Source organism: Apis mellifera, linkage group LG14 (genome assembly GCF_003254395.2).
Source record: "Apis mellifera strain DH4 linkage group LG14, Amel_HAv3.1, whole genome shotgun sequence".
NCBI lineage: Eukaryota > Metazoa > Arthropoda > Insecta > Hymenoptera > Apidae > Apis > Apis mellifera.
Genome location: NC_037651.1, coordinates 6,325,213 through 6,340,615, shown reverse-complemented (window position 1 = coordinate 6,340,615; position 15,403 = coordinate 6,325,213). Strand labels below are relative to the sequence as shown.

General features: G+C 35.8%; 1 protein-coding gene across 6 annotated transcripts in view; it reads left to right on the top strand.

Annotated features, from left to right (window-relative positions):
* Positions 1-5,843: 5,843 nt before the first annotated feature.
* LOC726153 overlaps positions 5,844-15,403 on the top strand; it is a 301,298-nt gene continuing 291,738 nt past the window's right edge. For 4 of the 6 annotated variants that reach the window (XM_016916318.2, XM_006562316.3, XM_016916317.2 and 1 more), the window contains exon 1: positions 5,844-6,690. The gene's annotated coding sequence lies outside the window, so the exon portion shown is untranslated. Of the gene's footprint in view, positions 6,691-12,436; positions 12,559-15,403 lie in introns of those variants that run through there. The other 2 variants (XM_016916316.2, XM_016916315.2) reach the window with 1 other exon arrangement.

The window sequence follows — 15,403 nt, the reverse complement described above, 5'->3', positions numbered from 1 at the left end:
AAATTAATACGAAATTAATGGGATAAAAAGATAAAAGATACCAAGATTCTTTCACTTCTTTCGTTCAATTTCAATTTTCCTCAAACTCTCGCTGATTATCAACTTTCTCTCCTCAACAAATTATGATACCACTGTTTCATTGATCTTTTCAATTATCGATACCCTTATTTTATCCGAAACATTCAAAATTTTTCCATAAATCATCAGGATTTTTTCTCTCCAACGATGTTAATATCGCCAATAAATTCGTGTTTCTCGATCGATAAAAATATATAAGAGAACAATCTAAATTAAAAAAAAATTCCGATCCATCGATTTTATCCTACGCCACACTACGTCCAAATTTTCCATGGCACTATCTTCAATGATACATATTAATTACATACACGTACCATTCTCAATTATTAGTATCGGTATTCTCGCAGCCCATTATTCTCAATTCCCCTGTTCCCGTTAATCTAGATAGGAAAAGCATCAAGGCGGTTGTCCAACGGGTGTATCCATGAATACTCGTATCCGGTGGCGTAGCAACAATAATAATTATCACCAGACAACTTTCCTATCCGCCTCTTCGTCGCCTTTGTACGCCTGTTGGACGTTTAGCGGCCTGCTCCCACGTACGTACGTACGTATGTACGTGGTGAAGGGGTCGAGGAAATGAATGTCTGAACGTTGGCCTACTGTACAGGGTGTCCGAGATTTCGAGCAAACATTCCGTGATATATTCCATGGATCTGAGTAAAATCGCACGTGGTTGCGATTAACGTTACATCGTTATACAAAATTTATAACTGCATATTCGATTCTTCTTCCATCACGAATCACCAATTCTCCAATTTCATCGACACTTTTCTCTTTAGAAGAAGATACACTGTTTTCTCATTTAAATTGAAATGGAGAATCTTTTATTAAACAGTGAATAGAGAAATTTGAAGAAGCGCATATAATAATTATATTTCACACGTTGTATCGTTTTGAGATTATTGTTGCTTTAAATCAGGTCCTCTTCGATTCTATCCATTCTCAAACGAACCGTATTTTTCGTTTATAACTCTATAAGAGGACACCCTGTACATGCGTATAGGGGAGAGAGACAGAGAGGGAAATTCCCAGGAGAAGCATAAAGCCGTGGACAGCCGCGCCACCCTCTTTCCGGTGGCATCCTGACGCGGAGCTTGCGCTAGCGCGCGCGTTTACGTGCTCCGTCACAGTGCTCGGTTACAGTGACGACGATGACATGCAACGATGCCGAGGAAACCGACGCGAGACCCGTCATATACCCGAGCAACTGTTGCATCCGTGTACACTTCTCGTAAAAGAGGGTGGAACAACGATACACGATCTCGCTTTTTTCCTTTTTTTTTTTCCCCTCTTCTTTTTTTTGCTCACCTTTATCGTTTCGTTGGAAGAGAGAAATAGGTGCAGAGAAAGAGAGAGAGAGAGAGAGAGGAGGTATACGTTAAACGATGCTAATGCAATAACCGCGTCACTGCGTGATTCCGCATGGTTTGCACTTGGAAGGATGCGATAGGTGCGATGGAAGAGAAAGAGAGAGGGAGAGAGAGGGTGTAATTGGGAATAAAATGTTTCTTTTGAAGGGCTTCGCGGGGAATAGGTATACGCTTTTGGATGTAGGTATAGAGTGGAATTTCAAGGGTGGTAATGGTCTGGATTTTTAGGAAGTTGAGTGGAAATTTCGTTTGGAGATATTGAGATATATTGAGTTATATTTTTAATTTAATCGGGAATACGATGTTTGTTTTAAAGGGCTTTGCGGGGAACGAAATGATAAATATTGAGATAAACTGGGGAGAACCGTTGGAAAATGTAGAGTGGAATTTCGGGGGTGGTAATGGTTTGGAAATGATTTTTGGGAAGTTGAATGGAAATTTCAGTTTGAAAATATGAATGTGTTATATTTTTAAAAAGTTAATTTAATCGGGAATGCGACGTTTGTTTTAAAGGGAACGAAATAATAAATATTGAGATAAACTGGGGAGAACGTAGATAATTGGATAAATGTAGAGTGGAATATCAGGGGTGGTAATGGTTTGAAGATGATTTTTGGGAACTTGAATTGCTTATGGAAATTTCGTTTCGATATTTTTTTAGCCATATTGATATGTGAGTCATATTCTTAAAAAATTAATTTAATTGAGAATGAAATATTTGTTTTAAAGGGCTTCGTAGGGAAATAATAAATATTGAGATAAACTGCAGAGAATATAGGCCATTAAATAAGCAATTTGCATATGCTTTTTTGCAAATATATTTTCTTTAGATGTTTGGGTGTAGAATGGGAGCTTGGAAGAGATTTTTGGAAAGTTGTGGAAACTTCGTTTGACGTATGAGAGTTAACTTAATTAATTGGAAATAAAATATTTGTCTTGAAAATCTTCTTTAGAAACCAGGCAAATATAAAATAAATTTCGAGCGTTTGGATTTAGATTTAGAGCGGAATTTCAAGATTCAGGGATAATAATAGTTTAGATAGAAATTTACGAAAACTTCGTTTTAACGATCGATAATGCCAACGAGAGTTTTTCGCAGAAATGGAAATTCGATTCAATTTTTTTCTCCAAAAAATTATTTATTTATAACCGTATCTTCGTAACGAATTTAAATATAAATTTTAAATGTCAATCAATCGGCAATCGAAAAGGGGAGATACGCCGAAACAATGGATTTCGAGTGTCGAGAAACCACACCATTTCCACCAATCTTTTGTTTCATCCCCCTTTCCATAATTCCTCTCGCTTTCGAGAAGCGAGGGGAGGAGGGAGGCCGAATGGGAAACAATTGTTTCGTCGATAATGTCAGTGTCAAATGGCGTGCACGTTCGAGGACATTGACGTCGCGACGTTAACACACGTCCTTGGCCACCACAAACCACCCTCCCTGTGCCAGAGATGAAAGACAAAGAGGTGGAAAGGGGATGGTTTGGTTTTTAGTATCACGTACGTGGAAAGAAAGAAAAAAAGAAATAAAGAAACAGAGAGAGAGAGAGAGAGAGGGAGGGAGGGAGAGATGAACAAAAGACGGCTTGGTGCAACAGTTGTTCATTTTCTACCGCGTTTATACGCGGTGGTTGTTCTCTGTAAAAAAATATACGCGGAAACACTGGCAGTCACGAGACTTCTTCATGGAAGTCGTCATCGTGCACAAGTGCGGCTTTGTGTTGTTCAAACATTTTTGTTACCGAGGCAAAGCTGGAAATAACGCATAAAATTGACGGATACCCGAGTGTGAAAAGAGGGAAACGGAACCCGTGTATCCATCCATCTTTTCCTCGTGTGCGTGTCCACCGCGGGGATAATAAATTATTATTATTGTTATTGTTGTATACACCCCCGTATCGTAGCTTTATTTAAATCGGATTTCGTAGAGGCGCGATTAACGAGTATCAACAATCGTTGTTAAATATTTATGATAAGGGGGACAGCGTTGCGCTATTTTCGAATCGTATTAACATTCCATGATATCGCGAGCCAAGAGAAATTTATTTATTAAAACGGAAAAACGATTAGCAAATTGTGTTATTATACGCGACCCCCTCCACCCCTTTCGCTCTGTGTATCCTGTGTTTCGCGAGTTATACTTTTACTCGATTTCATTATCGTTTCTAACGAATTACTTACGATTTTCTTTATCAGGGTATAATTTTAAATGGGAAGTAATTCATAAAGTTTGAGTGTTATTTTATTTTTTTTATTTTCCACGAGAACGTTCCTTTCTTTTTTCACACAGTTTTCAAATATATTTCACCAATTATAGTTTATTTTGTTGAAATATAAATATTTATGTTTGCCAAATTTTATTCAATAATGGAAAAGTATTTGTTTCGAGAAAAAAAAGAAAAAAATAAAAATCAAGGGAAATCGAATGAAATTATCAAAGCGTTAATTCCATAGAATTAATTAGGTGTTAAAATGTTCAACAAGTTTCTTTTTTTTCAAGAAGCTTTCAAACTTTCAAGCAATTGCCGCTACGCAAACGATCAAAATATATACGTAGAAAAATTCCGTGTCGTTCTAAAAGATTCATAACTGTTGCATTCATATCCCGTTTACATCTGTACCAGTTTCGTGCGTTCGTATTTCCTTCATTCCGTGCTTTCTTCTTTTAAAAAAGGTAGCTTTGCAACATCAGTTGCGCGTCACTTTTTCTGGATTATCTCGCTAGTGGTTTTTTCTTTCTAGCGGTGTTTCTGCGAATGAAAATTTGTTAGATATTTTCTCAGATATAATATCGCTATCCCACGCGACTGGAAAAATTGACAAATTTATAGCAACAAGAATTAAAAAGATCCCTTATTTATTCCTTTCCATCTTTCTCTATTTTTGAATTAATTTTAAAGAATGCCACGAATATTAATTATTTAAAATCGCGTTAAATTCTTCGCTCCCAAAATAAATTCTAAAATTCTAATCGTTAAAAGATTTACGAATCTGAAGAATTTTTATCACGGTGAAACATTGTTCAAACCCAAGCTTCTTCTACAAATTTGCAAAAAACGTCGCGCAGAAATGAAACATCTGAAAGATTCCGCAGCCACACCTGAGCCCCTCTCATCCCGGGAACGTAACGTTAAAGTAGCAATCGACGGGTAAGTCGAGCATAAAAAAAAAAAAAAAAAAGGAACTTTTCTTGCGCGCTCCTGTTATACACTATACCATACCGGGAGATTCACAACTGTTGCATTCGTCTTTGTTCATTTTTTCTACCTCTTCTTCTTGTCCCTCCTTTGCATTTTTCATCCTATGCGAGAAATACTTCGAAGAGGACGTGTGTCGAGTTGGAACTCGAGAAAGATAAAAGATAAAGGAGATAGAGAAAGATTCGTAATTCGTAATTTATCCATTTTTTTTTGGTTCTTTCTTCTTTTTTTTGCCCACCATTCTTCTTCATTTTCTACGATGAAATATTAGGAGAGAAGGGATATCGGAGTCGAAAAGAGAAAGCTCACAATTATATTCATCTTTGTTCATCTATTTCTCTATCTTTGTTTCTCTTCCTCTGCGAGCAGGAGAACGTCGAACGAGAAAACAAGAAAAATATAAAGAGAGTGGATATAAAGAAAGATTCATAATATATCGTATTCGTCTTCGTATTCGCATCCTTCGTCCTCTACTTTAAAAGATATCACAAAGACGAATAATCTTGTTCTAATTTTCTCGAAACACGCTACGAACGAAGAGGAGCACGCGTCGATATGGAACGAGAAAAAAAAAAAAATATAAAACAGAAAGATTTTCACAACTGTTGCATTCTTATTTCGTTCATTTTTCTACTTCCACTTTTCTTCTTCTTCTTTTTAACGGAAGAATATATCAGGCTGGAAGAAAGAATTTCTCTCTTCTTTCATCTCCTCTTTACAACTGTTGCATTCATATTTCGTTCATTTTTCTTCTTCCATTTCTTCTTTCTCTTCTTCCAAAAAAAGAATTTCTCTCTTCGTCTCCTTTTTCTACTCGTGTTGGTCCAGGAAACGAGAGAGAGAAAAAAAAAGAAAGATTCGCGACAACTGTTGCGTTCCCTCCTTCATTCCTCCACCCTTCTCCATTTCTCTCTTTCTCACCCTTCGAAACGAAACCCTTCGAAACGGAAGACGCACTCGAAACGGAAGAAAGGGAACCGATCGAAAAGCCAAGGAAGAAAGGGAAGAGATGGGGATGCGCGGGTGGATGGAAAGAATCGGAAGAGAGGAAGAGGCGAGGTGAAAGGAAGCGAAAGGAAGCGAGACGAGGCGAGGAGGACGAAGGCGCACGGAACGAGCGTGAGCGCCCTCGACGAGCGGCGTCGGGACGTCGAGCGTCGCGGCGCCGCGTGAAAACCGAGAGGCGACGGCGTTCGAGTCAGTCTGCGTCCGCCAGTCGTCGCGACGTCCTCGCTTCGTGGTGACTTTTGCGCCGATTCTATCCGTCGTTTTCGTATCCATCGTGAGCATCGCCAATGCTCGGCTCGACGAATCATCGAATTCTACGCGTAGACGCAATCCTTCGACGCTTTTCTTGAACAGAAACCGTTGCGAATAAAATTTGCAGTATATCGAATTATCGAATTATTTCGTCTCTTCGGGGGAAACTACGCCACGCTTTTGTGCAAAAGAAAAGGGGGTCGATTTGGATCGCCCTCCGCCTTCCACACAGTTTACCGGTTTATCGGGAGAAAATTTATCGATCGATCGAGTGTGAGATCAAGAGCGAGAATTATCGCGCGTTGTGCGATCGGTAGACACACACACATATACAGAGGAGGAAGAGTGTTTTCACAGGAAGGGGAGGAGGATCGTTCCTCTCGAGGAAGCACATTGAATAGTAACGTCGCGAGACGACGACGACGACGTGTCGACGAGGATTCGCTTCTTGTGCTTGGTATTTCTCCCTTTTCCACGTCATTTCACATCCTCCCTCCCTCCCCCCCTTTTTTTTTCTCGCACCTGTGTTTCGCGCAACCGACTTGCCACCGCGTCGAAAGATCAACCGAGGAGAGAGAAAGAATCGAGCAGAAAAAAACACGGAAATTTTCTCCACCCTTTTTTCCCCTCTCTTTTTCTTTCTCTCTCTCTTTTTTTCTCTTTCTCTATTTTTTCCTCGACTTCCCCTCTCTTCGAATCGAGTTTCTTGTGCGCGTCGGTGGATGGATCGTCGCCTTTGACATCCCTCGATATCTGCCGGCTATTGGCGCTCGGTAAGTAATTTGAAAAATAGATATTATAGCGTATATTGTATTTCAATAAGATTCGTTGGAATTTTTCTTAATTTTTTCGCAACAAGTTGTTTCGATTTTAACGACGAACTTGAGAGTACCTTGTCTGGATTTATATCTCTTGCTACTTTCATCAATACAACATATTTAAAATCGTGGTTATCACGTTAAGAAATTATCCCATTTGCCCATCTCCTCTCAATTTTCGCATAATCTTCTTTCAACAGGGAGGGAAAATTGATCGAAACGAACCGTCATCGCGTTGCATCGCATTCTTATCCTCTCGATAAACATTTCACCGACAAAAGATCAACTGCGCGCGCGTATGTGTGCGTGGGCGACTCTCTTTCCCCTTCTCCTTTCATTTCCTCCTCTATTTCCACCGAAAAATATTTACCCGTTAAACCTATTTTCAGAAATACATTAAACTTCCATTTATAATCCGTGTCGTATGGTGTAACTGGTCGAGTGACTCACGATTGAAATAATCGGACCGCCTTAGAGAGATCTCGATCGCGAAAAAAATCTTGAGGACAGGAATTTTCTTTCTCCTGAAAGAAAGAAGGGAGGGAAAAAGAGAGAGGGAGAGAGTAGAATCCGGCGGTTAACGCGCGATTGTTACGCGTGGGTGTAACAACGTGGCACGGATTTAATTTTCGCACACACAGGGGCGCGGATTCCGAACAATTGTAATTAAATTCTTTGGACGCTAATGACCGCGAGCACTTGTGTGTCTCGTGCAAATGATATTTAAATTAGTACGCTGCCTGTATATTAATCGTGCCAAACAGGGCGGATTTTCGTGACGATTGTGCGACTTCCGGAAACTGTTGTTAACTGATCCTGCAACGGTAATAAATATTTTCGCGTAATTTACATCCCGCCCACCCTCTTGAATATGCTTCACCGAGACGTGGCCACCGCCACCGTTACTGGCCCCCGATACTTAACACAGTTCTCGTGTAACGAAATAAAGGGTTCATAAAAATGCAACCACTGTTCCATTGTTCGCCTTTGTTAACAACACGTTGCCCGGGAGAGGGGGGAGGAGAGTAATAAATCGTCGAAATTTTCACACGCAACACACGCGTGAAACAGGGGAATATATATATATACACGTACAGTCGGTTGAAGGAGTATTGCAGTATCACGCTTTATGCAAATTGGAATAACAAGTTGTGTCAATTCGATGTATGAATAATAATTTTGTTTTTTTTTTTTTTTATTATTAATTTTGTGAGAGAGGACTAAATTTTGATCGTTAAACTTTCATCTTTAAACTTCTTTGAACGTAAGTTTGATCGGAAAAATAATTAAATTATAAAATTTTATTTTTCTTTTTTTAATTCTTCCGTCGTAAAAATTATTCCATTATATCTGAATAAATTGTAGAAGGAATAAGGGAAAAAATGGATTTTTGATTGAAAATTGTTCCAGGGTATAATTATTATAACTCTCTACGCGACACAATGATCTTCATTGAAATTAGATTTTTCGTGAAATATGTAAATTTGCTTGTAAGAATATACTCTTTCGATTGGATGTACTCACAAGTTTTTCGTCGATGAAAATGTTTAAAAATTCGGTATCGTGACCAAGGATAATGCTATTCTCTCCCTTCCTATACGTAAATGCGAATAATTGTGAAACGAAGGATATCGATGCAATTTTATCCGCGATGTGATACGTAATATATAATTCTGGATAACATTGTACATGTTAATAATGGATAAATGAAACGATAAATGTATTGATCGATCCATTATATATATATATATATATTTTTTTTTATAAATATCCCCGTTATGAAATCGTCTGCCGGATTTGTTGGGATAAAAAAGTTAATGGTAAAGAAAAAAGAAAAAATAGTAATTTCAATGTAGGTAGGTTTTAATCGTTTCGTCCTCTTGAGGGGGATGAATTTATTGGAACTAGAGGAAGATTGTTATTTTTTTTTTCTTTTTTTTAAAATTTCCAGTTGAATTTATTGAAAGTATGTGTGGAAATATCATAGATGGTATTGGAAAATATGTTGACGTGCCCGAGAAAAGGAATTTATCCATATGTGGCCAATTGTATGCGGAAAAATATTTTTCATATTTAAATAAAAATTAAATTTACATACCTGTGCTAATGTCTTTCAACGATCAAATTAATTTGTTTACGAATTTTTCCAATCTTGCCTTAGAATTTTATTTTTGGTAATGGAAACGATAATTCTCTGATTGAGATTATTCTTCTGTTTTTGTAGAATTTTGAAAAATTAGAAAAAATTCTCGAGACACTTGCCAAAGTTTCTTCTTCATTGTGCAAAGTTTTATCGACAAAATTTTGCATTCAGATCAAATTAACAAAGGATTCATATTAAGCTTTCATGAATGATTCAATTCGTTTATGATTATTTTCCTTAATTTTCCAACTATTCGAAAAATCAAAAGAAATTCTCAGAACATTTATCACAGTTTCTTCCTCATGATTATGCAATCATCCGTTCAAAAATCTTTATCCATTTGAAAGTTTTATCAACAAAATTGTGTGCACGAATTAACAGACGATCGTATTAATCCTTTATGGATGATTTAAGTTATTTGATGATTTTCTAGATAATGGAAAAATAAAAAAAATTCCGAGACACATATCACACTTTCCTTCTTAATTATACTATATCATCCATTCAAACTGTTGTGACAAGATTGCTTAAAAGACTCTCGATTCCACATTTCCTAATGTTTGCTTCCTCGAGAATTAATTTCACCTCGTCTCGTTCCGATCTTCGAATTTTAATAAATTCCTTCGATAATTAATGCGATTCCGTTAAGGTTTTACAAACGTAGGCAAACTTTCATGGAAATTGGCTCGCCCGGGTTTCGAATTCCTCGGAGTGTAGATTCGAAACAGACAGGTAAAGTTTCTAAATGATATCTACCTCGTAAGTTCATAACGAAGCCTCGGTTCCTCCTCCACCCTCAATCATAACTTACGAGTTATCGCGGATAGAAAAATCGAAAAAGAAAAAAAAAAAAGAAAGAGTTTTGCAGTAAAAGAATCGATGGTAGCCCTTCTTCGTTCCCTTTTCTTTTTCTTTCTTTCTTTTTTTTCTCTTTTCCTCTCTTATCTCCTTCCTTATCTCTTACATCTTCTTATCAATTTTTTATGAGACCGCTTGATTCTAATTGCCAGAGGTAATTCCGTGACTAAGTTACTTATTGGGGTAATAAGGGGCCCCATGAATTATTAATGATATCGACAACGTCTTAATCGTTTATAAATTCGCGGAATTAACGTTGGATCGTTGCGGTTGAGGAGGAGCCTTGTAATGTGGCGAAGGAAAATGTTTCACGGGAGCAAGAAAGAGAGAGAAAGGAAGAAAGAAAGAAAGAAATTAAATTCGTTCGTTCGTTTTATAAATATGAAGGAAGATTGAAAAGATCGAGGCAATTAATTAGGGAGACAGGTCACGAGTTTTAACAAATTTTATGTTATTCGTTTGATCGAGATAAATAGGTAATTTTTAATTTATAGAGAAAAGAGAATTGAATTTATTTATTTATATAAATAATGGAAGCATAGATTAGAAGCGGGAAAGGAAACGAGTTTTATAAGGAATTTTAATTATAAGAAATAGAAAAAAAAGAATGGAATTTCTTCGTTTATCCGTTTTATAAATATATAGTGGGGGAAAAATTGGAAAAATTGGGGCAATTAATTAGAAGGATGGCACGCTTTTGATAAGAAAAAATTTAAGAAGAATTAGAAATCTGTTCATTTGTGAGTATAGTGAAAGAAAATTGGAGAGAAATTTCAATAAAGAAAATTTTTTTTCAACTATTATAAGTTATATTAAATGAGATAACCTTTAATGAAATACGATAATTGGAAAAGAAAGAAAAGAAAGAAATCAGGACCTAATATAACAATTCATTTGTTATGCGCATCGTGGATTATCGTTATATTTTAAATTGGCTCGATAATGGAATGAAAACATCGGTATCGATAACCATACGCGAATATATTAAGTTGAATGGTGCTCGAAATTTATGCATCCATTGTGGAAACACATTAGATTAATCACTTATTAATCTATAACAAATATTCCGCATATACATCCCCCAAGATGAGATATACGAGGGGTTGGCCGCGTGAAATGCAGTATTGTTGCACAAACAACCGACAGAGCGAATCGGTTTTCAACACGTACAATATGAATTACCTTAATAAATAGCTTATCTCGTTAATTGACACGTATATCATTAAAGGACAATTGATCAAGATATAACGCCGACTGATTGTCGTAATGAATTGTCGAAAATGTTTTTATGGATACACAAAAATCTAAACGTAAATCTAAAAATTTTAAATCTGCGCGGATATGTAATTTAAAAATAATTGAATATATTAATATTCGTTTGTAATAAAATTTACCGTGTGATGATATTTTATTCATGTTTCATTTATTGTAGGTTCGTTAAATATTCGTAAAAATACGAATTATCTTGATAATAATAACCCGTTTTTTCATTAAGTCACATTGTTTGCGAGCTTTTCTTTAAATTATTCTTCAGTTTCGAAATTAAACTTTTACGCGTTGTTTCATATTTTTTTTTTTTTTACCACACATTTGAATTTCGCTCTCGTTATTATCTGACGCGTGCATTGCTCAAGAATTTCTAGAAATTCCCTGGAGAATTCGTGATTCTAAAAATATAAAAATTCCATACTAGATATATCTAGAGAGGTGATTTTAAATCCGTGCTTCTTTTTTTCTTGCATAAAGCTTATACTTTTACAATTTATAACCATTAAAATAATTAATTCACGTTAATTTTCGAATATTATATTACCTCTGAATTTGTCGCAATTTTTATATCAACGAAATATTTTCTCTCTTATTACCTGTCTTTTATCTACACATACAATCCAAACAAAATTGAAATTGAATTAACCGAGCAAGCAATGCTCAATTAATTCTTATAAAAAAGAAATCACTCGTACAACAAATTTATATACATTTACATATATTCAAAATTTCCAAGCATCTGGAAACTATATTAGACGTTAAAATTTCTCAATAAATTTAAATATAATTATATACGCGACAACAATCGACAAACATCAATTCGTCAGAATCATATTTTATCGCGTCCCCGAGATAAAATTTGAAGAAGACCACACCTCGCAAGAATTTTCCAATGAACCAATAAAAACGCGAACGGGATACGAAACTAACGAAACTCCAGATGCGCGGATACACCGTCGTCGAATATTAAATTTGAACGAACCACGTTTATCACGCGTCTCGCGAGGAAAAAATTTAAAAACACATACACACGATCGTATTTTCCGATGAACCGAAATGCAGAGAGACAAAAACAATTCTACGAAATAACAGAGAGAGCAAACTCGTATATCCAAAAGATACGCAACGCAACGTATCGCCAAATATATATATATTTATATACATATATATTCCAAGAATTCGTCGTTTATCACCCGAGGCAAAATTCCAAAATATACACAAACGCGAGAGATAATGCGAAAAATTTCGCAGCTAATCCAAACACAATATAAACACCGGCGTGTTCCAGGAATTTGCGTCGATTGTAAACAGCAACGTTCGATTCTAGGCGAGTTGGAGATGAGTCGTGGTGCGTAGTTTGGCGAGCGAGGATCGAGGCCGCGTTTTCACGAGTTTTACGCGAGTGTAAAAAAAAAAAAAAAAAAAAGAAAAAGTGAGGCGGAAAACCGGTGGGAAAGGGAGGGGGTGGCGGTGGAAAAGTGCAAGCTGGCAAGGCCTACCTACGGTCCCGCTTCCGTTCCCCGATATCCTGCTTCCCCCGCCCCGTGGAAAACGTAAGTTGATAAAATGGCTCGTGTTACGTTGGCACATTGAACGAAGGGAATGTTAACACCTTTTCGATGTTCGGCGTGGTATGTGGCCTTTTGTGGCCGATTCAACTTTGCTCGTGAACGGGCCTGCGATTGGAATTATTGTCGAAAAGGGTTGACACGCCTTTGAAGCGACCCGTTTATCGCGTTTGAAGGAAGCACGTTTGTGTTCGTTATCTCGTGTGTGAGTATGTGTGCGCGTGTGTGTAGAGATACTTATGGTTTGTCGAATAAATAGTTAGTAAATTGGGTAAATATTGTGCTCGTTAGTTGAAGGCAAGCAGGAGGATTTGCGTTGGATTGGGAAGAAGGGAAGTGACGTAGGAGATTATTTAATTCCTAGGGGGAATTGGAGGGGGAATTTCGTGAGTATAGATACTGTATCGAGAGTAATTAATTATTGGATTAATGATTCTAGGTTGAGGAGAATTTTATTTTTATGGGCAGCGTGGACAGCATTGAAAATAATTATCTAAATTCGATTGATTAAATAATTCTACTTCTCTCGTTCTCGAAAAAATTCTACTTAAATAGGGTAAAGTTCAAAACGTTCAATAATATATTTATCTTTCGGAAAGGTAAATTGAATCGAGAATTGAGATGAATAGTTTCAGTTTCTTTTTCGATTGTAGAACAATAATTCTTTTAACGATGGTGTTAATTGTTATTCTTTTTCTTTTTTTTTTATCGAATTCGGTTCTCGAAATTTTTTGAAACGCCGCTTGAACAGTCTATTTTAACGCGATCGATGAAAGTTTGGACGGAACGATTACATCTGGCTGTCGGGTAAAAAAAGTTCCTTTTATGAATTAGATTTATAGGGAACGGATGAACAATTGCTTTGGTCGAATCATTTATGAATGGGGGAGCAAGTATTAGTATTTCAAAGTTGACGCCACCATTGAATGAAAACAATCGATGCGGTAAATTCTATACACAAAGCGTATTTACGCGGTAACGAGAAGTGCTTCCCCCGTTTTCATCTCGATTGTTCGAGATATTGCGTTCAAAACATCGATAACTATTGTTAAACTCGATCCAACTATATATTTCTCAGAAGATATGCATCTAGTGCCAAGCTACGCGAGAGAAACTATTTATAATTTTACTTTAAATTTTAGAAAATTTAAAGTAAACGCGAGATCGAGATCTCGATTAAATCTCGACAAATTATTATAAAATTTTTCAATTGAAATTTATAATACATTTATACCTGTATTTTTCGCTCTTAATTTTTAATTAAAATATAGATGAAGATTGAGGGAGAGGGGAGGGAAAGGATGGAGGGAATTAATTAAAATATAAATGAAAATGCAGGCATTAATGATTGCATTCTTGTATTCCTGCATTTATTTTCAAACGAAATATTTTTCAAAAAATTGATAGAAGAAAATATTTTCTCCTCGTATTTGAAATTTATTTTTATTTTTTTAAAAGGAAATCCTTTTCGTTAGATTCTCGCGTTAGACACCTTTTTATCTCGCGCAAAAAATTTTAAAATTAATTAAAAAAGAAAGCTTTGTCGCGTCGTCGAATTATTTAGAAAACAATCGTCCAAGTATTTCTCTATAATTTTTCTAATCGATATCTCGCGCCAATATTTCTCTATCGGATTACGAATTTTCCTTGAAATATCTTTACTATTTTTAAAAAAACGCGATCGATGATAATATATTTCGTTCCTTTTTATCACGGGGGAAATTATTTTATAGAGTATATTTGGAAATATCCAGGATAATATCTTAATATTAACGTTAGGAGAAGATGATTAACGATTCACACCGGAGAATATCGCGTACCGTTTACGTACTGTAGCATGATTGGTAAGCGATTTATGAAAGATCAGTTACAGGACTCACGTCCATTTACTAATTACACACTATTGCTCGATAGTGTAGCGAGTTTATGACGTTCATTAGCCATATGCGTTTAGAAACATTAGCTGTATCGGTTTTGTCATTAGCGCAACTTCTATTTTACGTTATAAGCTTAAAGGATCGGTGGAAATACTTTGATTTCGCTCCTTCTGTATAATATAATTATTACGTTGTCGTAAATAATTAGGATGTATTTTCGATCGAAGAACATCGATCGATCGTTCGAAGTTAAAAACAGTTTAATTAACGGTATATTTTTTCTTTTTGTTTGGCGCGATTAAAATAGTTTAAGGATTTAGGACATCGTTGAGGAATAAAGCCAGTAACAGTTAATTCATTTATCTTTATTTATTTTTTAATAAAGTTCGACGATCGCATTTTATTTTCGTTATGATATTTTTTTTTTTTATATATAGGACGATTTTATTTAATCAATTATCGTTCTCTTTGATGTTTCGATTATCTCAACTATTATCGATATATAATTGATATATAATTAACAATTATCGTTACTTAGTATTAGTTTGATTATTTTATTCATCGTTTTAGAAACGATGGTATTAATCAAACTGAAATTAATTAATGAAACCTTTGCCATTATCGCGGATTTATTGATTTTATTTTTCATCCTCGTATCAAACACATTGACGACCAATTTATTACAGGAGAAACATTAATTATCAAGGTAGAATAAGCAAGCAAATAAATGTTATTCACGCGCCGCTTCAGTCTATAAACTCGCGATACATAATTTCAGGAACGTCAAAGTTACTGCCGTGCAAAGTAATTTCTTCCCTTTGAAATTGTAGGAGCAATCAAAAATATATCGATCGGTCGGAAACTCTTTAAATTGCGAATAATCTTTATTTATAAAAGAACATTCAATTGCCCAAAGAAAATAAATTGCAATTTTTAATAGATATTGCATCATA